The following is a 20,725-nucleotide window of genomic DNA, read 5'->3' on the forward strand; positions in this document are numbered from 1 at the left end:
TGAATTGAGCATTTATTTGCAGGACACAGTAAACCATCTTTTGTTAGGATTGCTGGTCTGTAAAGTATAACATTGTAATATGACCAGGCACTGGAGTTGCTGTAGACCCTCTCGGGGACAAACCAGGATCAGCCCAGATCTTCACGCCACCAATTCTGAGTTCACCCCTGTGAGAAGAGAGAGGAAATGTTTTCAGGGTTCCATGGGAAAAACTGTGGGGTTTCAGGGAGGCCAGCTGTGCCCAAATCCAACAATATGGTTGAGCCTGCTGTGCTTACCGCTGGGGCTGGAGGGAAGAGCAGGTTCCGCCAGCTCTTCTTCTTTCTCCTTTAATGTAATGGTTGCAAAATACGAAAAACTCAAATCTGGCAGGGAAAAAAATGGAAGTATTTATTGGCCAAATCAAAGTAACTCAATTTTTATTTAAATTTTCATTTATCTTTTCAATCTCTACGTAAGTCATTATACGTTCATCATAGAGGGGAGGAAAAACCTGACAAAAAGAAAAAAAGAAAAAGAACACACATAGTCCTACCATTATTTTGGCATGCATTCCTTCAGGTTTCTTTCCTGTGCATACAGGGCATTATATATACCTTATAAAATAAAATTGTTGGGGCGCCTGGGTGGCTCAGTCAGTTAAGCATCTGCCTTCACCTCAGGTCATGATCCCAGGGTCCTGAGACTGAGCCCCCACATCAGGCTCCCTGCTCAGCGGGGAGCCTTCTTCTCCCTCTGCCCCTCCCCCTACTCATGCTCTCTCTCTCTGTTAAATAAATAAATAAAAGTCTTTAAAAAATAATAAAAAAAAATTGTTATCGTGTCATTTAAAAACTTTGTAACCTGCTTTTTAATTTAATAATACATTTTAAATAGTTTTAATGTATTTAAGCATTCTTCTATATTAACTTGTCAAAATATTAATATCTTTTTTTTTTCCTAATTACAAAAGGAATAACCACTAAATGTGAAAGAAATACCAACAGTGTCTAGAAAAGAAAGGGAGAGGGGAACCCACAGTATTTGGGTTAGGAAACTGTGACTTCAGTTGGCACAAGCGACTAAGCAACAGAAAGTTCAGAGGCAGGACGGGCTCAACAGCATCATTGGGATGCCAGGTGCTTTCTCTCTCTCTCCTCTGCTGTCTTCGGGGCCTCATCTTCAAGCCTGTCCTCCTCATCATCACAAGATGGCTTCCAGTGGCAATCAAGGCTGCATAGTCCCTTCTTACAACCCTCTCCCTGGGAATAGCAATTTGTTCTTCAAGTCTAATGGCATCTACTTGTATCATATGCCCTCCCTGACCAACAACAGTCACCTGGGCAAACCTAATCACTCATGAACGAGGCCTGGTCGGATACAGAGCCCAGGGGTGGGGTCTGCGGGTTCTGAAGGGCATGGCTACGTGAGGAGGGGTGGACACCTAAACCCAGTGGGAATTCTGTCAGGAAAGATGGAAGGAGAATGTGTGGTTAGCTAAGCAGTCAACGGTGTTCACTTCAATACTCCCCTCTGACTAGTCAATGTGCCTACACCCTTTCCCACCTATCATTTAAAAAAAAAAAAAGATGTATTTATTTATTTTAGAGGGAGAGTGTGAGCAGGGGGAGGGGCAGAGGGTGAGAGAGAATCCTCAGGGAGACTCCTCGCTGAACAGGGAAGCCAATGATTCCACCACCCTGAGATCATGACCTGAGCTGAAATCAAGAATCAGCCACTTAACCAACTGAGCCTCCCAGGATCCCCTCCCATCTATCGGTTTTATACAATAACCACAGCTTCATAAAATGTCTGCAGCCCTTTTCTGAAGGGAGGCAAGGAGGGGTCTTCAGACTCCTGCCTACAATGTAAGTCCTGGGGCTCTGGGGCTCTGCAGGTCTCTTCATTCTGTTAGTTTCATTTTACCTGGTTGCTGTTGTTGAATTTATGTAGGAATAGAAGGAATGTTCTGTGATTTTCTTCCAACAGCAGCGCTTCCTTTTCTGATGTGTTTTGAGCTCCTTTCACATCCGCTCTTCCTTTTTTTTTTTCTTTTGGGGGGGCAGAATTATCACAGAGACACCCAGATGGGTTTCTTCTCACTTAGTCATTCTGAGGTCATCGCAGTTGTACATGGGCCTGCCCTTCACTCCCAAAACAATACCCACATAGTCTTTTGCTTATCTCCCTGCTTACCTGAGCTGGGTTTGCTTCTCCCCTGAGACACGTGGGTGGGCTGACGCTTGGATCTACAGCATTTATACGTATGGGTCCCAAAGCTGCCTGAGGAGAGTGGGGAGAGCAGTGCTTCCATGAGCCATCGAAGCTGGGAACAATTTCCACATTCATTTTTTTTTTTTCCTTGTGTTGAAAGCCTTGACTAGAGGCCGGGTCCAAGGAATAGTCTACCTTGTCCCGTGGATGGTGGTGGGTCTGGAAGTTTGGGTCTGTCTCCCTTCTCTCACTGATCAAAGCTGGAGGCAGGGCCCTGCCGGGTGGTGTGAAAGTCGTGTCTTGTGTGGCTGCAAACACGTTCCCCCACCCAGCTCGCTCTGTCCAGAGCTGCCAGCCCCTCAGAGACAACTGCTGCTAAGAGCTTATTTCTGGACTCTCTCCCACCACTGTGGCCTTCAACTGATGTTTGGGTTTACAAGGAGGAAAAAGGGCCCCAAGTGGAACATTCCAGATCTTTTCTCTTGCCAACCCAAGCCCCTATTTCCTGTCCTTCCAAAGTGAGAATTATTTTTAGCGGGCTTTTCAGAAATTCTGCCTCTTCTCACCACTTTGTGCAGTTCACTCCAAAAAGGGAGTTGATTCCCAGAATTTTATATCAATTTAGGCTTAATTGTTGTGTATTTCTTGAAGTCTGTGATATGAGGTTGAGAAAATCCCCTAGATTCTTTGTTGGATGGTGCTTTCTTTGGTGTATCTTTTTACTCATTCCAGTGAGCCTTGGAAGGAGATTTTTATAAACCCACTAATACATTGCTTTTTCCTGGATGCCCCCCAAATACTTTTAATGGTTACATAGCATCCCAATAACATGGATAAAGCTAAATGTACTTCACCAATTTCCAACTGGCAAATGGTTAGGTGATTTCCAATTTTTCCCTCACTATAAAAAAGTTGCAAAAACATTGTATGTGCTATCTGTGCATGTCTCTGATTATTTCGTTAGTAAATTACCACAGTTTCAAATAATGACAGTGAACTGAGCTCTACTTTGGCCCTTCTCAGCATTGCCTTTGTTTTTCGCTTAAGTGGTTCTAAATAAAAACCATCACAACAATCCTTGGCCATATTGTAGGTGCCTTTCAGCACCTTCTCTTCCCACCAGACCATATGTTGACCCAGATAAACTAATCCCTGTATCCAGGAACACGTTTGGTCTTCTGGGGATGCTCATTCTCCTCATTTCTACTCTCCTTCTGCAACCTCTCCTGGTCCTTTATCATCCGCAGCTTCTCTCCGCGAACTTTCTACTTACTCCCTGGCATTTTCAGCGTTTTTCTCCACACCCCTCTGAAGTTCTCGGGTCCCTTTCTACCAAGGCTTTATCCTGTGAAAATCAATGAGATAGAAGAACCGCCCACTGCTTCTTAACACTCTGCTCCACGAAATAAAATATCACATACACACACGCTCCCACACGTGCTGGAATCCTGATGTATCCATGTCAATAAGGCAGAAACCAATAATCTGTGTCTATCAAACCGGGAAGGCCACCAGCAAGGGAGGTGCTTGTTAGAATCCAAATTCCTGGACTGTGCCTCAGGTTAACTGGATTAAAAATCTCTAGGGATAAGGGACTAGGAATTTGTGTTTTACTGATTTTTCTAATGATTCAGTACTCACTAAAATATGTAAACTTACCTAACTTATGAGGATTCTTATATCAAATCTTAACTCTGCATAAGCTGACACAGCAACTCCCTTTCTGTCTTGCCTTTTAAATAAAAATTCTATTAATCATGTGTCTAAATTGGTGGTAATACTGGGGCGCCTGGGTGGCTCAGTTGGTTGGACTTCTGACTCTTTTTGGGCTTGGGCCATGATGTCAGGGTCTCGGGATGGAGCCCCATATAGGGCTCTGTACTGCATGTGGAACCTGCTTGGGATTCTCTCCCTCTCTCTCTGCCCCTCCCTGCCCCCCCCTTGCTTTCTCTCTCTCTCTCAAAAATTAATTAATTAATTAACGAATTAATTGATGCTAATACTGACACAATCTCCACAAATCCCAAGAACATCGGGTGGTAGAGCTTACAAGAATCACCGTATCTTGCACTGCTCTCCTTCCTACTTCCTTGCTCCTCAGTTGGGGTCATGTGACCGGTTCTGGCCACTGGGTTGCGAACAGGATTTAGTTGAGTTCACACTGTGCCTTTGCTATGGTACCCGTGTAGCCACGAGCTGAGATGGAAGTGTCATAAAAGAGTGGAGCCAGTGTCACCTTGAGTCTCTGACAGTCTGTGTAGCAAAACCGCTGTCAACCTTCAATGCAACGTGAGCTACAAATAAGTTATAGAGATTTTTAAAGTTATCTGTCATGCAGTATCACCTTGTCTTATTCTGAATAATACAAATAAAATAATACAAATACAAATCCTGAGCCACCCAGGCGTCCTCCATCAGTGTATTTGAGTGTCTTCCGATCACTTAAAATGTGGTTATAATAAGAAATCTCCAGTTCTATAAATCTGAGCTTTATTCAAATATTGACCTCCAAAAATCAGTTTCTATCTTTATAACTAATTTTACCATATTTGAATTTGTGCAAATGAGAGAAAACTTCCTGTGGGTGATAGAACGATATTAGGAAACTTGATGACCTGGAAAAAGGAAGTGAGGTAAAGGGGCACCTGGGTGGCTCAGTCGGTTAAACATCTGCCTGTGGCTCAGGTCGTGATCCCGGAGTCCTGGGATCGAGCCCTGCATTGGGCTTCCTATTCAGTGGGGAGTCTGCTTTTCACTTTGCCCTTCCCCCTGCTCATGCTCTCTCTCTCTCTTGCTCGCTCACTCTCTCTCTCGAATAAAGAAATAAAATCTTAAAAAAAAAAAAAAGGAAGTGAGGTAAAAATGAGTCGGTCAGTGGTTCACCCTGAGAGAAAACTCAGAACTTCAGAGAGAAAACTCAGAACTTGCTCTGTTACCTGGTTTGACAACAATTCATTTTTTTTTCTTTTTCTTCCACTTTTTTCTTACCACTAACTATGGTAGGAAACCTCAAATGTCTTTTCAGTTCAAAATGCATATGTATTATGATACCTCTATTTTATACAATATGCTATAATTTTATATATAACATGCTATAATATATATGTAGCTTGCTACACTATTAACTGTTGATGCCTTTGTGACTTCTGATTAACTTCCTCAACTCTGGTTGTGGCTCAGTTCGGCCATATCTGCTGATATCTCAGCTCAGGGCCAGTCTTAAAAATGGTGCCCCTCTGGGGGTAGAAGTCCTATCCCTAGGTCTGTAAGACAGAGGAAATGGACCTTGAATCCCTTTGCACCTGTTGATATGAGTTCTGTGAGTCTCGAGGCCATCATCTGTTCTTCAGCAGCTGACAAACATACCAGGCAACAGAAAGTGGGGACAGAGGGAGGAAGAGGTGGTAAGAATTTCTTCGCTCTAGCCATTCCCTTTTCATCCTTCTTTACTTTCTTTTCCTTCTATTTGCCTTCTTTCTTTTCTGCTAGCATAATCTCTGGTGTCTACTTTCTGTTTTTCTTTGTCCTACTTCTCTGATAGTTTAGCATGTAAATTATTTAAACGCCACGGGCATCATTTAGAATCTGATATGGTCTGTGAATGCTCTCCTGGGAAAACTGCACATAAACTATATTTAGAACCTCAAATTAAGTAAACTCTATAAGAACCAGATATTCTGCCCTCAACTAAAAGTCTCTAAGTTCTCTCTTTCCACAGTATTCATCTGCAATCTATTTGCATTGTAAGACTCCGCCCCTGGCATTTTCTTGGAATCTTTCAGTTCCATTTTCTGGGTCACGGATTCTTGATGGTTACTCAGAAAGCTTCTCTCAGGAGTCAGGCTGGGGTGGTGGAAGGAGCATGAACTTCGGAACAGCCCATGCCTGGATTAAATAGTGGCTTTACTGCTTGTTAGCTGTAGGACGATGGAAAACATATGGAATTCCTTGCAGGTCCCTTACTTCATCTCTCATGGCTTCTCTTTTACAGGCAAGGAAAAATACGGAGTGAGGGTTATAGAACTTGATGGGCCTGTGGCTGTATCTTGCATTCTTTCTGGAATGAATGGCCCTTAGCACTCACTGTCATCAGCATGAAAGTCAGTGGGAACCCAAAGACAACAAAAAAATTAAAAAGCAGTATTTTCTCTCATAGGCAAGACACAAATCATGCGCATTATGAGTGAGACTTAAGAGATTCTCTGATGCCTCCAAAGGATTATTTCTTCTTTACCTTCTTAATCTTTGAGAGATCCCTTTGGAGAACTGATTTCTGTTTCTTCAGAATTCCTCGTATCATGCAAAACCTGCTCTTTAGGATTTTTCTCGTTACTTAAAAATTCTTTTTAAATAGAAGAAAACTTCCTGATTTCAACATGCTAGGCTTCATTTCATCAAAGGCTTATCAGCTCCTCTAAATTTCCTCTCTAACAAGTTATAAAGGGATCTGAGTTCACACTCATCTCTTCCTTACACACTAGTGCCAAGTGCTTTCGCATTATATACACATAAAGCCCTATTTGATTCTAGTCAGACTATAGTCGGTGATTTTTTTATTATTCTGTATTCAAAACCAAAAAATTTAAATAAGATATAGAATCAAAAATTCTTCTGCAAACATAAACAAGTCACAGAACCTGTGATACGTTCTAATGTGCCTCTTTACAAAGCTCATTTCCAAAAGAAAACTTTGAAGGGAAATAGGAGTACATTCTCTTTTCCTAACATAAAAGAGTGATTTCTCCTAGGTTTCAAATGATTTTGTCTTATTCCTCCATTTACCTCTGTGGGTTTAACACAAATCATTTCAGAATGCCAGAAGGTAGTACCAAGCTTGATATCCTTCCTCCAAAATGGCGTTAGAAAGTTCCTGCAGGGGTTCCCGCTGAGGGTGGAGAGGAAGCTTGAGAGCTGTACCCCATTCAAAGAGTGCCGAGCTCAGGGTTCACTGAACAGAGGAGGGAGGAAAAAGAGAAGCAAAGGCAATTATAGTTCCAGAAAAGTTGCCCCTTCCTCACCTTGGGCCACATTTTCAGGTTATCACAAAAGGATAGGAAGCAGGACTTAATTTAAGTATGAGAACAGCAAAGGATTTGTTTGGTTGAAGTTTTAAGGCAGGTATAACACTGGAGAAAGAGTAAATGCAGGCGTGAGGTCTGCCTTGGTCCCAGCTAGAAAACCAACTCTTCCCCTGTCCTGGGGTGGGGCCGGGGGCGGGGGCGGGGGGTCATCTAAGTTGACTTCCAGAGATGTGTGAACAGTGGATGAGACTCGGTGGGGAAGGGGGGAGGAAGGTTTAGCATAAACTTGCTTCTCTACTCTTCTTTGTCTGACAGCTATGGTCAGGGCTTGCCTGGTAGCCATGGACCAGCCCTGAGGAACAGAGGCTTCTGTCTACACCACAGAGACAACCTTACCATAGGTTTTTGTGAATTCAACCTTTCAGACTCACAATGGGTGTTCTTGCAAAAGGGCATCCTGATGGTAGTGAACACTTTAGTGCACCACCCAAACCCCTTTAGGTGATGTCTCTCAGCTGTGGGAGGCTGCCAGAACACAGCTCTCAGCTATTGGCCTTCTTGGAAGTTGCCTCATCTGGAAAGAAGGGTCTACACCCTTCCCAGAGTGGCCCACATCCAGTGACTAATTGACCTAGACTTTGACACAAATGGGGCAGCCCTGAGAGGCCATCCCAAGTTCAGACCTCTCTGTGGGGCCCACGGGAGCTTCTGTTGAGACTTCATTCACCGCAGCCCAGTTTTGCATGGGCCCAATCCCGGATTCCTTCCCTTCCTCTCCCTCCCTCAGGTGAGATTCGGGAACCATTCCTTGGTAAATGTCCTGCACACTCGTCCGCACCTCAGAGTCGGTTTCCTGGAGGAACCCGGACCTGAACGTCGATATCTGCTTCACTACACTGAAAACAGTAGAGCACATGTTCAGAATTTTACAGAAAGCTCTGTCTTAAATATGGTGCCATTTCTTGAGAGACTTCTGATTGTGGACTGACCGTTAATAATGAGCCAACCTTATAAAAGAAATGATTCAACTGGTGATAACTGTTTACTTTCACGCTGAGAATGATGACCTTTAAGATTCGAAGGTTTAGCAATAGAAAAGTGAACTTGGAGTCTGAGGGGGTATGTCGGCTGTCCATCACAACGTCTCTCATGCACTAAACAAGATGGGATGTCAGGGAACAGCCCTGGTCATGTGAGCCCTGATTCGTTGCCAGCTGTTTAAAAAATTTTCAGTTGTCAATTAGTCTGACTCCCGTCTCCTCCTCCGCGAGCAGGGGAGTGGAAAAGCACATATTAGCACACTTCCCTCAAATAAAACAACACCTCCCAGCTGTCCCCGGCTCCCCTACAAAGACAAAAGAAAAAAACCTCCCAGCCCACAGACACCTCTGCTTGTATAGGAAGGAGGGGGAGGGAGGGAGATTGGGTAATTCCTGAGCAGTGGAGGTGACCTTTGGGAATAGCACTGTTGGTGAGCACCGAAAATGGAAATAGAATGGGCAACCCCTTTACCCGCAATACAGAAAGCGAGATGGAGGGGGAGGGGAAGGAATAAGGTGAGGAAGAGGGAAGGAATTTGAAAAAGCAATGAGCTGGGGGAAACATGCAATGTAGGAAGCCCCCAATACACGGAAATCTCAGTTTTGTTAAAAACTGGCTATACTTTATGTATGACTCTTTTGATAAAGTCCCGTTGTCTCCTGAAGGAAGTGTGACCACAGGCATGTCAAATAACAAAAAGCAAAAGGGAAGGTGCTGATACGCTTTTTTAAGCTTATTTTCTTGCTGATTGATTCCCTTCCCCAGAAAGCAACTGCTTAATATTGAGAAATACTGAAACTCTTCTGTAATATGCTCTGGAGAAAGAAAAAAGAAGAGGAAGGAAAGCAGATACAGTATTACAAAAAAGCCGGTGCGGTGTTAGCTTAAATTGGAAACGGTTTGGTTTCTCAGAAGGGGAAAGAAGTTAGAGGTTTCCATGGCTCTCCAAAAGTAAAGGGTCCCTAGGAAAACTTCTGGAAGCCGAAAGGGCATAAAGCAAAGAAGCAGCTACTATCAATGTGTATGGAAATTTTGGGCGTGTTACAGACCGCCAAAAATCACCTCTCAGGCTTTTCCGATGTGATCTTGGACACATCTTGCTAACGGAGGCACACAATAAATCAAGATGCAGCACAGATGCTCGCAGACAGTTCAAAGCTTTGGCTGCTTGATGCCCAGATGCTGAGTGGAGTTCCCCTGCAAGGGGCACGCCCGTGCTGGGGCTCCGCAGCGCCTCTCTCCGGGCTTGCTGCAAAACAGATGCTCCGTGCTGGTTTGGCTTTTCACCTTTTCTGGGAAAAGCGAAAATCCTCTTTGGATTCCTTTCAGTTAGAGAGAGCACGTACTAGCCAGCTTTCCCAAAGCGGAAGATACCTGTACAGGAAGAAATAGACGGCTAAATCAGAAAGAAAAAATAAATAAATCAAACTCGTTATACACAGGAAAAATTAAGCTACATAAGAAAATGTCTTGGGACGCCTAGGTGGCTCAGTCGGTTAAGCAGCTGACTCTTGATTTCGGCTCAGGTCCTGATCTCAGGGTCGTGGGATCCAGCCCCGTGTTGGGCTCTGCTGTGATCTGCAGAGAGTGGGCTTCTCTCTTTCTCTCCCACTCCCTCTGCCCCTCCTAGCACTCTCTCTCTGTCATAAATAAATAAATCTTAGAGAGAGAGAGAGAGAGAGAGAGAGAACTTACTAAGAGCGTGTATGTTAGCACATTACTTTGGAAAGAAGTGGAAAATGTTATCACGTGGGTTTTCTCTATTTGCTTATGATCGGGGCTTTAGTAACTGGAGGGCATTGTGAGGGCTTTAGTGAACCAGCAGACAGATGCTTCTGCTTATCCTTGGCCCCAACCCGCTCTGCCTAGGCCTAGGACCACCCCCGTTCCATTCTGTGACTGAGAGGCCCACGGTGTTAAATGCATGGAGGTCACAGGGGAATTCATTAAGAGCCCCTTCAGAATACGGTCTCTAGCTACATCTGGCAATTCAACAAAAGTGAATCACAATTGAGTTACGATTTATACAGACTTCAATCTTTGTTCATTGTGCACCTACAACTCCAAATACAGTCCTGAGGTACTTTGATTTGAAATCATTAAAGGTAGAATCTTCTTTCTAAAAGAATCTTAACTCACTGAGTTTGGATGAAATATCTTATCTCTTTGGATGAAATATCTTATCTCTTTAAAAATCTTAAAGATTTTTTTAAATTTTTTTTAAGAGAGAGCGAGCACGAGTGAGGCTGAGTGGAGGGACAGAGTGAGAGAGAGAATGTTAAGCAGGCTCCACACCCAGCACAAAGCCCAACACGGGGCTCGGTCTCACAACCCTGAGATCACGACCTGAGCTGAAATCAAGAGTCAGACACTTAACCGGCTGAACCACCCAGGCCCCCCCTCTTCATCAGTATTTTATTCTTTGTAGCAAATCAATTCAGATTTCAAGTCCCACATGTGTGAACAGATGAATGCTGAGCGTAACTGACAACATAGGAATAAAGACTTACCCTTGACTTCTAGATCAGTCTCCTCATAAAAGTCCATCCATTAAAGCAGTTTGTGACAAGTACTTCGTGCAAGTGGTTCATGTATTTTTCTATCTTTACATGAATTATGTCTATTTTGGATTGGAAGCCTTTGAAAAGTGTGGCGGTTTGAAAAATATATCCACAAATACTTTTTGGTCCTTATCTCAAGAGGTAGAGCTTAATTCTCTCCTTGAGTGTGGGCTGGATCAACTCACTGACTTCTAGCCGATAGATTTTGGTAGAAATGATGTCACCTCTTTATTTTTATTAGTTGTTTAATATTCTGGTTAAATATATGTAATAAAATATTGACTAACCATTTTTCAGTGCATGGTTCAGTGTATGGTTTAGCCTTGAGAGAGACCCCAACCCAGAATCACCCAGCTAAGCTGTTCCCAGATGTGTGGTGTGAGTGGCATCTTCCAGTGTGTAGCTCAGTGTAATGACATTCGCAGTGTTGTGCAACCAACACCACCGTCCACCGCCAGAATTTTTTCATCATCTCAGACTGAAACTCTGTCCTCATTAAACTACTCCCCGCTCCCTGTCCGCCCCCAGCCTCTAGTGACCACCGTTCTTTCTTTCTCCGGGAGTTTGACTATTCTAGGTACCTCATATAAGTGGAATCATACTGTATGTGTCCTTTTGTGACTGTCTTATGCCCCTTCGCATAATGTCCTCAAGGTTCATCCATGTTGCAGCCTGTGCCAGAATTTTCTTTCCGTTGTACTATACATCATATGACACATTTGCTTGTCAGTGGACACTTGGACGGCTTCCACATCGGGGCTCTTGTAAATAATGCTGCATGAACATGGGCGTACAAACCCCTGCTTTCCATTCTTCTGGGTACACATCTATGAGGGGAATTGCTTGATCGCACGGTAATTCAATGCTTACTTTTTTGATGGACTGCCAGACTGTTACACAGCGGCTACACCATTTTACAGTCTTCTTCTTCTTTTTTTTTTTTTTTTGGCATCTTTTTAAATATTTTATTTTTCATTGCAGTAATAGATACACCATTTTACATTCTTACTAGCTGTGCACAAGGGTTCCATTTTTTCCACATTCTCACCAATACTTGCTACTTACTGGCTTTTGATAATAGCCGTCTTAATGAGTGTGACTTTGAGACGTCACTTCTCAGACTAGGTTATACAAGGACTTTTGTCTCGTTTGTGTGTGGCTCTCTGTCCGTCTTCCATCACTCACGCTGGGGAAAGTCATCTGCTCCCTTGTGGGGAAGCCCTGGGGAGAGAGAAGCAGGCTGCCATATTGTGAGTACCCTCAGGAAGCCCGTGGAGAGGTCCACATGGTGAAGAACTGAAGCCCCCCGTCCACCGCCCCTGAGTGAGCTTGGCAGGGGATCCTCCCCCAGAGGGTCTTGAGATGACTGCGGCCTCATGAGAGACCTCAACCCAAATTCTCTCACCAAGCTCTTCCCAGGTTCCTGACTACAGAAACCGTGAGATAACAAATGCGTGAGTCGGGGGTAATTTTTATGCAGCCACAAATAACTCTTCAGGGAGTCAGAATTTCACGACCAATTAGTCGACAGCTCCACAAATAATTCCCTGAGCAGCTCTGCGGGCACTGTTGCAGGCACTGGAAGGAAGCAGTCCTGAGCCCATGGAACTGAGCGCTAACGCACCGCGCAGCCGTACGTCTGAGTCTTCGAGCCAGGCTCAGCTTCAGACACGAACGACTCCAGCAGAAAGGCATTAGAAGGGAATCGCGAGGCTTGGAGGCGCAGACTCTGGCGGAGCTTTCAGCCCAGACTTGTAGTGAGGCCAATGCCGCAGCACTAGCCCCGCAAGGGAAGGTCCTCCTCCGCTGTAGTCACGAAGCCAGACGTCCCAGGAGCACCTGCGATGCCGTGGGCTCTGCGTGGCGCCGCTCTTGCTGTGGTCCACACCACGGAACACACGCCCTCGCCCTGCCCCTCTGCTACTCCCGCCCCAGAAAAATCAACTCTCGGCCGCTGCAGGGGCACGTGCCCACCTCGGTCCCCACCTCGGTCTCCACCTTGCTGGTCTCTAGAGGAAGGTCCACTCAAAGAGGTGGCATGGGACAGAGGGAGCCGAAGTAGAGTATCTCCTACAATGCGACTGAGAGGGGTCGACAAATAATCAGGAACGAGAGCGCTGTTGGAGCCAAGTAGCTAGGCTAGACCCCCTGAATTGTGCCCATCATTTGACGAGAACTCAAAGCGGGGAGCTAAGGTAGACTGAGTAGCTACTGTGTGGCTGGTACCAGATGATGAATCTTGTATTGTTATTTTGCTTAATACAACAACCCTATGAAATAGGTATTATTATCCCATTTGCAGATGGGGAAACTGAGGTTCAGCCACAGTAAGTAACTTGGGCAAGTTCCCATGATAGAGATAATACATATATATATTCTAATTTTAATATATTTTATATATTAATTTTAATATAATTTTATATTTTTATATTTAATATAATTCTCTCTATATATTTCTAATTTTAAAAATATATTTGAAGCAGGGATCTCCTTCAAAGCCTGGGCAAAAGACACTGCATTGTTGGTGCCACACAAAATAATGATAATAGGTGAGATTATTTGTTGGTGTTAATTTGGTCTCTGTTGTGGACTGAATGTTTGAATCCCCTAAAATTCTTTTGTGGAAGCCCTAACCCCCAATGTGACTTTATTTGGAAATGGGGACTTTATGGAAGTAATTAAGATTCCATGAGGGGGTGGAGGGTGGAGGAATTAGAGAAGGGGGTCAAAAGGCACAAACTTCTAGTTATAAGATAAATAAATACTAGGGATGTGATGTACACCATAATGACTAAAGCTAACACTGCTGTGTGATATGCAGGAAAGCTGTTATCCTAAGAATTCTCACCACAAAAACATGAAAAATACATTTCTCTCTCTCTCTTTCTTTCTTTCTTTCTTTCTTTCTTTCTTTCTTTCTTTCGTTCTTTCTTTCTTTTTATACGAGATAATGAATGCTAACTAAATTTATTGTGGTGATCGTTTCACAGTGTATGTAAGTTGAATCATCATGCTGTACACCTTAAACTTCTATAATGCTGTATGTCTCTTATATCTCAATAAAACTAGAAGGAAAAAAAATGAAANATCATGCTGTACACCTTAAACTTCTATAATGCTGTATGTCTCTTATATCTCAATAAAACTAGAAGGAAAAAAAATGAAATGATGGGGCGCCTGGGTGGCACAGCGGTTAAGCGTCTGCTTTCGGCTCAGGGCGTGATCCCGGCGTTATGGGATCGAGCCCCACATCAGGCTCCTCCGCTATGAGCCTGCTTCTTCCTCTCCCACTCCCCCTGCTTGTGTTCCCTCTCTCTATCTCTGTTGAATAAATGAATAAAATCTTTAAAAAAAAAAAAGATGAAATGAGGTCATAAGGTTGGGGCTTGGATCTGATAGGATTAGTGTCCTTATAAGAAGGGATACCACCCACGTCCACTACTTACTGGCTCTGTTACTTAGGCAAGTTGCCTCTGTGCCTATCAGGGAAAAATTGTAGTGCCTACTTCATAGGGTTATTATGAGGATCAGACAAGTTGATATTTGGGAAACAGAGTGCCCGGCTCACGGCAAATGTACAAGTGTATGACAAATAAATAAGAAACTGATAAGTCACATTCTATTAGGCGAACAGGAGCCACCTAAATAGTTTGAGTATGAAGTTTATTACTGGGAACGAGGGACTTAAACAACCTCTGGAGATAAGGAAGACGGGGACGATAGGAGGCACGGAGCATGGATCAAGACAAGCTCCTTTTCTCCAGTCCCTCAGCCACACAGGGGGCGATTCCCAGAGTACAACTGAAAACCACAGGCAAACACCCATGTCAGCTGTCTGCATCTGCAGATGTTCCCGCTGGCTTTGGGGAAGAAGAGCCCCTGCTTATCTCCTGCCCCCAGGGCCTCTCAGATGCTTCCCTGTGCGCAGTTGAGACTGGAAAGTGTGGGTTTCAGGCTGTCCACAGTGCCTGGGAGAACTCAGGAAGGCGGGGCTGGCACCAGGTCAAATTGATTTGGTTTCCCTTGCAATTCAGTAGAAGTAGGAGTTTTTTACAATGAGATACCACCTCACACCAGTCAGAATGGCTAAAATTAACAAGTCAGGAAACAACAGAGATTGGCGAGGATGCAGAGAAAGGGGAACCTTCTACACTGTTGGTGGGAATGCAAACTGGTGCGGCCCCTCTGGGAAACAGTATGGAGGTTCCTCAAGAAGTTGAAAATAGAGCTACCCTACAACCCAGCAACTGCTCTACTAGGTACTTATCCAAAGGATACAAACATAGTGATTTGAAGGGGCGCACGTGCCCCAATGTTTATAGCAGCAAGTCCACAATAGCCGAGCTATAGAAAGAGCCAGATGTCCACCAACAGATGAATGGATAAAGAAGATGTGTATATATACAATGGAATATTACTCAGCCATCAAAAAATGAAACCTTGCCATTTGCAATGACATGGATGCAACTAGAAAGTGTCATGCTAAGTGAAATAACTCAGTCAGAGAAAGACAAAAATCATATGATCTCACTCATATGTGGAATTTAAGGAACACAACAAAATAAAACAGGGGAAGGGGAGGAAAAATAAAATAAGATGAAATTAGAGAGGGAGACAAGCCATAAGAGATTCTTGACTATAGGAAACAAACTGAGGGTTGCTGGAGGGGAGTTGGGGGGGGATGGGGTAACTGAGTGATGGACATTAAGGAGGGCACTTCATGTAATTAATGAGTATTGAGTGTTACATGCAACTGATGAATCACTAAACTCTACCTCTGAAACGAATAATACACTATGTTAATTAATTGATTTTAAATTTTTAAAAAAGAAGGAGGTGGTTTTACTTAACTTCTGACTGTCTTTGTATGTGCTTTGCCTTCATTTGTTATTCAACATTCAAAGAGCCCTCAGAGATCTTCTGTCTAAAGCTACGTTATCAATTCCTTAATGTAAGGAAGACCATAGTTTATACTTCTTTTACCTTTCCTTTGTGCCTTAATAGAATTTTGCACATGGGATGCACTATGTATGCTCAAGAAATTTTTATTTATTGAAGAAAAAAAACTTTATAACCAAAAGGACTATAAACAATACCATTCAAGCAACAACAAAGCAGCCTGAAATTCTTTCAGATAAAATTTGCATTTTTAAAAAATCTGCTTTTACTTTTTCTTTTTTTTTCAGTAATAGAATTTATTATTAAAAATACAGTCATTAAAAAAAAAAACAAAAACCGTGGCATGTCACAAAGACACAGGAGCCAGCCTGATGGGGCACCCATAGGCCAAATCCAGAACAATTTGAGCACCAAAATAATTAATATTCTAAATCATTGGAAAAATAGTAATCTGTGAGTCCATACTGATCATAGTTGGTAATAAGTAATAATAAACAGAGAAATAAATAACTGGGGATAAGGAAGACCCTTGCTCAGGGCTCACTGGCCAACGTGAAGGTGTGTTGGAGTTGGCCACTCATAGTAAAGCCTACACTGGGCAAGAACCATCCATAGATGGTCAGTCTAGGCATTTTGATGGGGAGCTTCGTCTTAAAGTGTCTCCCCACCCAAACCTCTTATTAGTTGCAAAAAGGGAAGAAAAGAGCAATTAGACAATGGAGAAATGGGACACCTCGCCTGGGGTGACCCAAATCAACATTACCAGTGAAGACCAGGTGGGTACCAGGTACGGCCAGAGGTGCTACTCTGAGAAGGGTACGTGATCTGTGTAGTATTGTGGCCAAGAACGCATACTTGCATCTTATCATGAAGAAACACTAGCCAAACCCAAAGCGAAGAACATTCTATTTAACAAAAAGAGAAAAAAAAAAGGTGGGGGAGCTATATTTTTCAAAACTGTCAAGGAAAGCAGTAGAAATGTTCTTGACTAAAGGAAACTAAAGAGGCATGACAACTCAATGCAACATGATCTTAGCCTGACTCCTGTACTGGAGGTAAAGTTCTACAGAGGACGTTATTGGGCTAACCGACCACACTGGGGCACGAGGGCCAATGGCAGATTAGATTAGACACAGGCCTTATATGGTGTTAAGTTTACTGAAGTTAATAACTGTACGGTTCTTAGGAAATAAACATTGATCTGTGTAGAGATAAAAAGTCTTAGTATATGTCACTTACCCTCAAAATTGAGGGGAAAATATTAGGAAGACAAAGATCAAATGATAAAGCAAAGGTGGTAAGATGCTAACAACGAGGGGACAACACGATGTTCTTAGTACCGGTCATATTCTTTCAACTTTAAGTTTGAAATCTTTCCACATAAAAAAGGAAAAATATTTTAAATCTGAGAAACCATTTTTCACTTTTGCCTAATTTTAATAGGAAAAATTTCAAACAAATAAGAAATATAAAGGAAACTATAACCAAATCCCATGTACTTATTTTTTACAAAAAACTTTAATAATAGATAAGGGTCACGTAAATTTCTGGACATGGTCTGGAAACTTAAGAATTCTAGAGGCATGCCCTTTGACAGACACCTGTGTTCCTAGAAAAAGGGAAAATGCAAAGTGATGGCTGGGAAGGGTCTGCTTCTATCAGCCTTGAGGGCAAGGCTCTTGTCTGAGCTCTGTTATCTTCAGGGCCCACCACACTGCTCGTTGTACAGCCAGTGCCCAGCAGACTTTATTGTGTGGCTGAGTGGATGGATGATGAAAGGATAACACAGCTCTCAGAGCCCTATCTATCCCCTACCAAGCTCTAGGGCAGTGCTGTGGTTTGTAGGTTGCACACCTTTCTCCATGAGTTCATTCCAGTGCACCGAGAACGAGGAGAACTGGCCCCACCTCTTTCTTTTTGGCTCTTCCAATGGCTCTCCTAATCTACAGGGCCTTGCTGAAAGCTATTAAAATTATCCAGACCTGGAATATTCTTGTCTATGTTAACTGATTGATATAATTGACATACAAATTTTTCATTATTAGTTCTTCTTTCTTTTAATGAATGTTATTTGGCCCTGAATTCAGAAATGATGTGTGGTTTTAAATTGTCCATATAAAACAAAATAGTCAAATGATGATTTAGTCTGAGTTCTCTGGGAAGCAGATGCCAAGAAGGAATTGGATATGTAAGACACTGGGGAAAATATCTGCGAGGGATTGTAGGGAGGGAGCAGAAGGCGACAGGGAGAAATATTAGACCGTGATGCAGGTCTGAGACCCATGAAGATAGGAAGGGAGAAGTGTGGGGAGGGAGGGAAGGAGGAAAGCCACAGCCTGCTTGTGGTTCTCAGAAAGTTTCAGCAAGTTTAGAAGGGAACCCTTGAGCCAAACTCTCGCATCATTGGCACACCTGTCTCCCAGGAATGGTCTCCTTAGTATCCCTGCCACGTTCAGTCACTGGCCAGGAGCAGACCATGAGAAGTGTGGCCAACAGCTAGGGCTAGAGGCTGATTATGCTTCCTGCAGTAGGAGATCTGAGAGGCATATTCCATTGGCTGTCACCGACAATTATTTGCATGTTTAGGCTGACCTACCCTCTGCTTTTACCTAGAACAGTGGTATGATCCAAGGCAAGTTTGGAATTTCATCCATTTGGACTCTGTTGTCAGTGCCATGTAGCTTTGAACAGGGAGGTATCATCAGGGCATCCTAAATAAAGATTAAGAGACGAGATCCATGTTGTGCTGAAAACATTAAGCTAGAGCTCTGCGGCAAAGAAAGTTCTGTTTTCATGTCAAAATAGAGTAGGCGCATTATTTTCCTTTTGCCTCAGACATTGATTCCAGATGTTGGATGCCCGTTGAGTCCCCAAATCTAATGGCTATTATTCCAAAGCTTCCCTTAAGTACTTATTTTAAAGATTTATTTATTTATTTGAGAGAGAGAGGGCATGGGGGGAGGGCCAGAGGGCAAGAGAGAAAGAGAATCCTCAAGCAGACTCCCCACTTGAGCACAGAGCCCAACGCAGACTTGAGATCACGACCTGACCCAAAATCAAGAGTCAGAAGCTTAAAAAAAAAAAGTCAGATGCTTAATCAACTGAGCCACCCGGGGGACCCTAATTATTTTTATAGACTCATTTACAGATCCAGAAGCTTTAAATTTGCCTTTGTTGCCAAATATGAAGGTCAGCTTATGGTGGGCCATCTTTGCATCCATGCCCCAGGCCTGCTAGAATATCCCCCTTCGGAAACACTGAGACTTTTGGTAACACTGACATCAACTAGATGAAGAGAGCTGGCTTTTGCCTCTGCAAGGTAACTGTTTAGGAAGCCTGGGTTCTTAAGTGGGTTCCTTTGCAGAGCCTCCTTCACCAAATCTCTCATTTGGGGAACATGGTAAAAATATAAGGATAGATCTAGAAGGATCTGGTGCAGATAAGCATAGCCTTGATTTAGAGGTGATGAAATCTGGGTTTGAATCTGCCACACTGCTCTCAGCAAGGCAGGGGGCTGGCAAACATCCGAATGCCAGGCAGTTGGAAAAGTTCCAGAAGGAAAGAGGTCTAGGAGTAGTTATTGGATACTTGGTCACAGAACAGTGGCACTCAGAAGGGGAATTCACTCACGGGGCTAGGTGAAACTGGAGAAATGGAGGAGAGTCCAGTTCACAGGGGGTAGGGCAGTGAAGCATAAGGAGAAGAGTGGCAATCAAGTCTCCAACCTATTAAAGTAGAAGGCAAGGCCTCAGGCACAGAAGCATAAATGAGGAATCAATGTCCTGCAAATATTGGGTGCAAGGATCAGATCCTACCAGCATTTAGAGCCTGAGCCAATGTTGGGTTGACGATCTGCTGCCGTTGCTTTCTTTATCCGTCATGTATGGAGGATCTGAATTATTCCAGTGTGAGCTGGAACTTTCCGACCTTACAGACAAGGACTAAGCAGCCCTAGGCGCAAACCCCTAAGATTCAGAATTCGGGAGACCATAACCTCAAGAAGCTAGAAGTCTGCTTGTATGTGTTCATACTTTGGGATGATAATTTCTGTAATACAAATTTCACCAACGAATTGAACGTCAATAGACTCAAAAATATAAGATATTATTAAAGAAATAACACAGCGGGGACTCTATTATCAACACGGGCTTAAAATAGGATCCCGGAATAACTGTAAATTGGCTGTACTCACATGTCATCAATACCACCGAGAAATCCTCAGTTTTCATTACCTTTTGACAACATGATGAGAATGAACAGTTCTTTCGACTTAGCTGTGTATTGGCTGCCACAGCCATACGCAATCAAAGTACAAAGCGAATACTGTTTCAAGATGGTTGCATATTTAGAACAAAGTATACCTTAGAAAAAGAAAACAGAATTAGAGGTTAGGGTTCTACTATTTTCTTATTGCTTTATAGAGACATAAGCCTTTATCTGGTTAATTTCAGAGTTAGAGGCATTTCTAGATTATTCCTTTAAAGCTATTTAATCCTCTATTTAGCAAGATTCATAGGGAGAGGTACTTCTTGTCTTATAAATGTTTGGTTAGTTTAATGCTTTTTGTTTTTCTTCAAGTTTTTTGTTTTATGTGTGTGTGTGGTTTTTTGTTTTGTTTTGTTTTGTTTTTTACGAATTATGGGTCATGATGTGCATAAGGCAGCAATCTTATTATCTTAAAGGAAAAGAATGCTTTATTCTTGACTTACCCTTAATTAAATATGTAGGGAAAATTGCTCAATTATATACTTAAGACTAAGTCTGTGGAATTCCGGAAGAAGGGGAAATTACCTTGCCTATGTGCTGTACACCTTTCATCCCTACCCCTGCCATGTGAAAAATTAATTATGGAGGTATAATCTGGTTAAAACATTATCGAGGGGATTTTGATGGGGAAAGAAGACAGCAAAGGGAAGGAGGCTTTGAGAGCTGAGTAAATAAGAAGGAATAGGCATGGTTTTAATATGGAGATCATAAAGCCACATTATGGATTGATTTTATTCACCTGTG

General features: G+C 43.0%; 1 long non-coding RNA gene across 1 annotated transcript; it reads right to left on the reverse strand.

Moving 5' to 3' along the window:
* Positions 1 to 2,208: 2,208 nt before the first annotated feature.
* Positions 2,209 to 9,619, reverse strand: LOC117796479. The gene is made up of 3 exons (XR_004621028.1): positions 9,318 to 9,619; positions 6,976 to 7,141; positions 2,209 to 2,262 (listed from the first exon to the last, which is right to left on the reverse strand). It is a non-coding gene; the product is annotated as an uncharacterized LOC117796479 (long non-coding RNA).
* Between the last annotated feature and the right edge of the window lie 11,106 nt (positions 9,620 to 20,725).

This window comes from Ailuropoda melanoleuca, chromosome 15 (genome assembly GCF_002007445.2).
Source record: "Ailuropoda melanoleuca isolate Jingjing chromosome 15, ASM200744v2, whole genome shotgun sequence".
Lineage (NCBI taxonomy): Eukaryota > Metazoa > Chordata > Mammalia > Carnivora > Ursidae > Ailuropoda > Ailuropoda melanoleuca.